The 8,709-nt window shown below is 37.0% G+C and overlaps 1 protein-coding gene across 1 annotated transcript in view; it reads left to right on the top strand.

Moving 5' to 3' along the window:
• Positions 1-494: 494 nt before the first annotated feature.
• LOC135225177 (uncharacterized) overlaps positions 495-8,709 on the top strand; it is a 132,773-nt gene continuing 124,558 nt past the window's right edge. Inside the window, exon 1 of the mRNA XM_064264441.1 lies at positions 495-532. The gene's annotated coding sequence lies outside the window, so the exon portion shown is untranslated. The remainder of the gene's footprint in view (positions 533-8,709) is intronic.

Consider the following 8,709-nt stretch of genomic DNA (forward strand, 5'->3'; position numbering starts at 1 on the left):
ATTCAGGAAAAATAGCGATATGGTGTCGGCCCCATTTCAGTAGAGTTGCCATGTTGTTGTCGAGGTTATTGGTATGCGCAAAAAATAAATCATTTATTACGTAGCATCGTCTTTCATTGGCGTTAATTCTGAAGCAGATGCGACTAAACACCTGTTAAAAAAGGGGGCAAAAGTGAGAGGGTATTTACTCAGATTCCTTAGGAATGTCCGACGTTTCAAGAGGCTGTCCAGTTGCAGTCTCTGGGTTCTCGGAGTTGCCATGTATCCTATTTCAATTTGAATATAACGACTTTGTTTTTGGGTTTAAGTTGTGAGTTATACAGCTGAAAATTTAAGACTGGAATTATGTTAATGACGTTGGTATGAATGTGAGTGATTGTTACTTAATTATTGTGTAAAGGTGGATATGAGAGTGGAATGCGGAAAGTCGGCAACCGCCCTCTAGGTGAACAGGTAAATTTAGGGGGGGTGGGGGATGGGCCAAGGAGGAAGGTGTGCATGCGGTACAGAGCCAAACGTCGTCGAATGGAGTGTGTGTGTCTATCCGTTTCTCTCTCTCATTTGTGCCCTTTCATTAGTGAAAGAGGACATCCCTCGCTTTCCAAGTGACTCTGGGAGGAAAGCGGGTGTGAAAGAACCCGCCCAGAACGACAGGTCGCCGATAAGTCGAGCCCGGAAGCGACGAACGACGTATCTGAATGACGTAAAGTCAAGTTATAGAGGCGGTGGGGTTGAAACGGTGATGGTGAATTTTCGGCGTTTGCAAACAACAACAAACAAGCTCTGTGTTTGTTGTTTTACTAGACAGAAGCTTGTGATTGATAGATCTCTGGTTCGAGTTTGTGATCCGTTCAAATGCTGGAATTGGAAAGAACAGGGTCGAATATACCTATCCGACCTCAGTGCGGAACTTGTAGTACAGTGATTTGTGTGAGAGAGGTTAGGTCAAACAACAAACTCGTGTTTGTTGTCTTTTATTCGACATTGCTCGCGATGTATAATCTCCTGATTCATGTTTCTCATGTGTCATGATCCGTTTATAAGTGCTGGAATTAAAAAAAATGAATAGTCGACTTCAATCGATCATAGTTTGGCAAACAACAAAAAATTTCCGGGTTTGCCGTTTGTTTTAGTCGACATTACTTCTGATAAATTGACCCCTGGTTTTCGTTTGTGCTGTGTCATGATCCATTTTAAGTGCTAGAATTAAAAAAAGAAGGTGGACTTTATTCGACGGCAGTGTGGAACCTGTACAGTGATTAGTGGAACCCGTATAGTAATTAGTGTGAGAGGATAGAGGCTTAGTATGCAAATTAGCCTGCGCTTATACCACTGGAAGTTTTATGATCTGTCGTATGTGTCCTGTTTTTTATTTCTTCAGTGATAGATATTAATAATAAATATTAATATCATTATATATGAAAATGACCCCCAGAAGCCGTAAATGATATAGAAAAATGGTCGAATCTAGGTACTACTAGTACTAGGCGTAGGCCTACCTCAAGACCTTTCAGCTTTAGCAGTTGTCAGGATATTTCTAATTTGGATTACTCGATTTTTGCTCTGCATTTTGACCCAAATGTTGAAGCTAGGGTCACATCATGGCCCAGGATAGTGCCAACGGGGGTAAATTCGGGATTCACTCAGAATGCACCGGTAGGTGATTACAAGAATGAATGACGTAGGCCTATGGCAAACCTAGCTGCAATGTCTGTCCTTTTTGAGTTATAGTTACTGCAATACAAATTTGTTATCTCTCTCCCTCCCTGGTAAAAATGCAGTAAGATTGTTTAACTGTAGAGGCAATGCAGCTCGTGCTGGCATAGTAGGCCTAAGGCCAGCTAATTTTAAACATTATTAAGTAAACTCTTCTCTCTCTCTCTCTCTCTCTCTCTCTCTCTCTCTCTCTCTCTCTCTCTCTCTCTCCGTAATTCCATTTTCCAAGAAAGGTTAAGCCTTCCGTGGGAATATAAATGATCGCTTGCCATATAAGGCAGTGAAAGTTTAGCTGGACTGAATTACAGTCCTTTAAAATTCAGTTTGAAAAAAAGCCAGGTGTGTAAAAGGCCATATTGTAAAAAGCCAGTGTGTAAGAGGCCGTGTAAATTCATGGCATATTTGCTGTTTGCATATTTTCCCCCTTGTTGAACAATGTGGCTTCACAGTTATAATTGCAAGGTAATTTTACGGTTGATACGAATGCAATGAGAGAGAGAGAGAGAGAGAGAGAGAGAGAGAGAGAGAGAGAGAGAGAGAGAGAGAGATATTGGGGGAAGCGGGCGAAGGACGGTTTATTACATGCCTGTAATAATTCCTTTTGTTACTGTTAAAATCAGCACCAGTTATTGAATGAAATGTGGTTCAAAATTCAGCAAAGGCATTTCCTGTGGGGGTGGGGGTGGGGGTGGGGGGTGGGGGGTGGGGGTGGTCTCGGCGGTGTGTAGAGCAATTCCGTCCCATTAGATTGATTTCGTCTCATTAGACTGATTTGGTTCCATTAGACCGGTTTGGTCCCATTAGACCGGTTTGGTCCCACTAGACCGATTTAGTACCACTAGACATATTTTAGACCTATTTCATTCCATTAGAACGATTTCGTTCCAATAGTCATATTTTGTACCATTATACCCAGCTATTTCATACCAATAGACTTATATCGTCCTATTAGACCGATTCCATCCCATTAGAACGAAATCGGCCCATTAGAATCGTCCCAGTAGACCTCTTTCATCCGATTAGACCGATTTCGCCCCATTAAACGTATTTTGTCCTATTAGTTGTATTTCGTCCCATTGGACAAATTTCGTTCCATTAGACCTGTTATACGTCAAAAATGTTCGTAAAATGAAATTATATTTATAGGAATGTATGTCATGTTGCATAGTGACTTCTTTGGAAATTTTGCGTAAATCATGTGTAGTTGTGGACTGAGAATTAAAGTATATGTTTTATATTTAGACGGAGTTGCAGATAAAACTGCTAATTTGGCTTGTTATCTACGGGCTACCTACTCATGTTGTTCACTTAACGTATATATACCTAGTCTTGCATATTCAGTTTGGCTACTTGATATGCAAGTGGTTTAGCTTCATGTTGTCTTGGTAGAGTTCGGAGGTCCACATCAGGCCTCTTATTCCCTTGAACACCGTACCACACTTAGGGTCCACTTCTAACTATGAACCCAAGCTTGGCCTAACCCAACTAATCAACCAAGGTTCACAAGCGCCTCAGTGGCGTGATCGGTATGGTCTTAGCCTGCCACCTCGATTCTCGGGCATTCTACTGAGGTGTTAGAGATGTTCGTTTCTGGTGATAAAAGTTAACTCTCGACGTGGTTCGGAAGTCACGTAAAGCCGTTGGTCCCGCTGCTGAATAACCACTGGTTCCATGCAACGTAAAAACACCTTACAGACAAACCGGGTTTAGTGAATTAGGTCTATGTATGGAATACCATTTGTACAGATTTTTCCTCATGCCACTGTTAATTTTTCGTTAGTGTGAATGATTTCGTAACTCCCTGTAATTTGTCTTGTTAATGGAAGGTAGTTACGTATCATTCGAGAATGAAAAAATAAGTAAAAAAAAAAAAAAAATATCGGCTTCTTACTCAAACACAAAGAGTACATTATTATCTACTTTTACTCCAACACAAAGGGCTCATTAGTGGCGTATCGATTTCCCTTACAGTCACTGAGATATTCACCTTATGTTTGTACTATCAAGCTTTCTGGATACTGATGTCCTTCCTTTCCAATAGTCCTACCTCCAACACATCATGTATCCAGTGATTCCCAGGTTTTATGAGATACTCTCGTAGCCTACTCATTTATAGGTCTATTCTAAATGCTAGTTGTGTGAGTCAGCATCTTCCCTCTATTTGAGGAATCAGAGGTCCACACCAAGCGTCTTATTAATTTTTAAAACCTTACCCGAATTACAGGCTGTCACTGAGCAAGAAATCGTGCTTTTAAGGCCAATTTAGAGACTGAGCAACCGTTCCCGAATGTGGATATAGTTAGACCTATATAGAGTATATATTTATTCATTTATTAACTGTGCACAATAAAATTAAATTATTCATCGCTAGCTATAAAGTGAACGATGTATTATTTACCCATCTTTTTTTATTATTTGTTAAAATACGGACGTCCAGTTTTAAAGACGGTAGCAAGGGGAACTCATGACAACTGGCTTATTCCACAAGGATGCATTCATGATGAACAATAGCAATTACAGTGATACCATAGATGAAAAGTAGTTTTGCTTATGTATGGTATTTAGTCCATGACAGTACCATGACTTGAAGTCATGTGCACCTATAAGTAGGAGTATTTAGGGTGAGCTTCAATGGTGACGCTATACGGTGTGGCCTTGGTACGCAGATCACGAAAGCAACACCCACCCACCCTCTCTCTCTCTCTCTCTCTCTCTCTCTCTCTCTCTCTCTCTCTCTCTCTCTCTCTCTCTCTCTCTCTCTCTCTCTCTCTCTCTCTCTCTCTCTCGTTTTACCGAGTGTGAAATTTTAGTTTCAACACTAATTAAATGAAATGAAGCTATTGGGTAATTTATTTCGTATTGCTATGCATTAGCTCACACTGTAAACTTTCAAGGTTAATTTAGACCTGTGTTTTATCATAATTTATACGCAACGTGGGCGAATATTCTTGAAATGCAATTTGAAATTCAAAAGGGCGTTTGTTGTAAATAGCTTAGTTAGTAAACTATTTAATAATGATTAACTTTCAGCATTATAATATTCTTGTGGCAGTGATCAAGCTATGAGTCCGATTAGACCAATCTACTTGAGAAGTTACTGGCCTTCGAGGGACGAACAGAGAATTATTAATTATATATTAATGCAACTGTGGGATAGAGAATAATTAATCTTATCAGCTTAGAAGAACCGGTATAGGTAGACCTATTAAATGCTTATCATCATCTTGAGGTTTTGCAGTAGGTATTAAACTTAAACTTACTGTCTGTCTGCCTGATTATCAAGCCTGTATATATATATATATCTATATATATATATATATATATATATATATATATATATATGTGTGTGTGTGTGTGTGTGTGTTGTGTATGTGTGTGTGTGTGTGTGTATGCGTGCTAGCGTATGCGTGTGGGCGTATGCGTGTGCGCGTATGCGGGCTTCACCAAATATAAAAAAATGATTGGATTTACACTGAAGGGAAAGTTGATTGACTTGAACAGTCAAAGGTTACTGCACTTGACGAACTTGAGTGGATCTCTCTCTCTCTCTCTCTCTCTCTCTCTCTCTCTCTCTCTCTCTCTCTCTATATATATATATATATATATATATATATATATATATATCGAGCTACAATGTCCTTTAACATCTAATTCGCTCTACCTCGGAATTAATATATTTTCATATATGCTTAACCGAAGGGGATTTTTTTCTCGATAATAGACTTGCCTGGACCAGGGCGCGAACCCATGATCCTTACAAATCCAGGAACGTCAGTGAAGCTTTATCCTACTACACCACCTCTCGCGGTGGTGTAGTAGGATAAAGCTTCACTGACGTTCCTGGATTTGTAAGGATCATAGGTTCGCGCCCTGGTCCAGGCAAGTCTATTATCGAGAAAAAAATCCCCTTCGGTTAAGCATATATGAAAATATATTAATTCCGAGGTAGAGCGAATTAGATATTAAAGGACATTGTAGCTCGATATATATATATATATATATATATATATATATATATATATATATATATATATATATATATATATATATGTGTGTGTGTGTGTGTGTGTGACAGTAAACAGAGAGAGAGAGAGATTAAAATGCCAGTCATTCCTTTGGAGAGAAAGTACCACTACCAGCCTGCCTCTCACCTCCTCCTCCACCTCCCCCCCCCCCCCCCCCCCCCCCCCCCCACCTCCCCGAGAGATTATCCTGAATAAAACCGGAGCGTATGAATGAACTGTCTTGTTCGGCATCCACTGTTGATCTTGACTTCTGTGTGGTTTTTCATGCTCAGTATTGTCTTTGTTTTAGGGATTTACTACTGCTTCATTAAGTGTCTGGTGGTCTAACTTTTATTTGACTCCATTTTCTCTTTCTTTGCAGAATATTTCGTTGTATCTGCTCCTTTTTTTAAAATTTTGCATTTCATAATTGTCAAATTGTTTTGGTAAAATGCCGCGTCTACATCTAAATTAAATCATGTTCTATACCTGTCTGTTCTTCGCACTAAGTTGAGTGGACATCTGACCAAAATAATAATCGCAGGATTTCTGGCTCACCAAAATGTAAAGATTAAGATCAGCGTTGCCCGTTTTATGTTCACTAAGTAACTGTTATCATTAATCGTGTCTAAAACGTTTGAAGGCTTATTCATTTTACAAGGGATCAGTTAAAACTCATTTCTCAGTACCCAGGAAGTTTGTGTAGTTCCATGTTAATCTTTTTTTTATCTTAATTTTTTCCAGCTGATTTAGATGGGCATGTTGTGTGGTATGTATTCCGTATCGTTAACTCATTTTGTCTTTTCAAAGAGAGATTTTCTACAGGTTTATGATGCTGATGCAACATGTAAAATAAATAAAGTTATCATTTTTCCGACAAACGCTTTTCTACTGAAGATCTCCGGTTTCTTGGGCACGTTTGTGAGGAGCTGAAACTCGTATACAAATGCGTTTTGATTTGATGACCTGTGTTCGCTCAGCTCTCTCTCTCTCTCTCTCTCTCTCTCTCTCTCTCTCTATGTTAATTTCCCGTCTCATCTCAACTCAAAGTGCTTTACTATCCCTTATCAATCAGGATTCAATTATAAGAAAGCACATGGCTACGAAGCATTTTATTCTGTTTATTATGACATTGATTTGATTTTGAGTAGTTTATTTTGTGGTCTCCAAATAACAGCTTTTATTTCACCATTGTATTGATCCAGATGATGGAGATTATGCCATGCGTTTCCTTTTGATTTGCCCAGAAACCAAACTGATAAATCAAAGAATTTTATTGGAAATCGAATGAAACCAACCTTAGCTTATGATAATGCTGGAAATTATTATTATTTAATAATAATAATATAATAATAATAATAATAATAATAATAATAATAATAATAATAATAATAATAATATAATAATAATAATAATAATAATAATAATAATAATATAATAATTAATATAATAATAATAATAATAATAATAATGATTATTATTATTATTATTATTATTATTATTATTATTATTATTATTATTATTATTATTATTATTATATTATTATTATTATTATTATTATTATTATTATTTTATTATTATTATTATTATTATTATTATTATTATTCGGATATGGAACAAGCCTATAGGGCCACTGGCAAATTCACGCTTCCTAAGAATACGGTTTTCATTTAAATGAAGGAACAGAAGGTATTAAGAAATATAAAAAGAAAAGATAAATTATTAGAAAAGAAAAAAAAAGAGAGATGAATTAACAAATGAAAACAATAATAGGCAAATAATGTAAGTAAATTATCATTAAACATATAAATACAAGATTTGTATTAGGGAAGTCAGTCAGGCGGATTTGTGTGTTGGTACGTCTTAAAAAAAATCTCTTCCCTCATCCCACAACAAATAAAATCTTAGACCCAAATGCTGCTATTACTCTGTTTGTGGGCGTTTTAGCGCAAGACGATATAACTCAGATCTTGTGGTTTTGATAAGCAAAATACCCCATTTCATTCCTGATAATAGAATGAGTAAAAGTACAAGTTATATGATGCAATCACCTGTTGTTTTAAAGTAAATACTAAGTTACGCGTTAGATAAACTTTCCCTAAATGTCGAGTGTTGGATTATAACTGGGACTTGGTTTTACAGCGAATGGTTCTTCGTCCTGTCAGAGGATTGTCTTTATTCTTGACTTTTATCGTGATAAAACTCCCATTTAACGTGCATATCATTAATAAGACAGACCTTATTCATTTTATAGATAATAATAGCATGCCAATTATGACTATTTTGTACGAAATTACGAGTATTACTAATCTTCTTAGATAAGACGCTTATCTCTTTACGCTGGATTTCTCGGAAGTAAAACAAGACAAAATATATCTTGTACTATTTGATTATTTTTAAGTCCAGCTGTATATGAAGCAGCTATTGACAATGTCAAAAAAACTTCATTATTATTGTATAATAAAAAACAACAACATTTTAATACCTTCTAAGGGAAGACGTTTATCTTAGAACGCAAAAATCTCTGAAGAAAAAAACAAACAAACAAACAAAGAGGGAATAGAATTGTCTTGAAGAAATTTTGTGCCATCTCATCATTGTCAAGTCCAACTGTATGTGCATAAGGCAACACTGAAAATGTCGAAGGAACTTCATAATATAATAAAAACATTACTGTGGGAATTCGTCGAATCCTCAAAGTTCTTGGAGTCGCTCTGGTCGAGTTTGGGTCAGGTCTAGATTCTCATCGACAGTTTAAGAGATCGAGTTTGGGTTAGGTCCAGATTCTCATCAACAGTTTAAGAGATCGAGTTTGGGTTAGGTCCAGATTCTCATCAACAGTTTAAGAGATCGAGTTTGGGTTAGGTCCAGATTCTCATCGACAGTTTAAGAGATCGAGTTTGGGTTAGGTCTAGATTCTCATCAACAGTTCAAGAGATCGAATTTGGGTTAGGTCCAGATTCTCATCAACAGTTCAAGAGATCGAATT

Source organism: Macrobrachium nipponense, chromosome 13 (genome assembly GCF_015104395.2).
Source record: "Macrobrachium nipponense isolate FS-2020 chromosome 13, ASM1510439v2, whole genome shotgun sequence".
Taxonomy (NCBI): Eukaryota; Metazoa; Arthropoda; class Malacostraca; order Decapoda; family Palaemonidae; genus Macrobrachium; species Macrobrachium nipponense.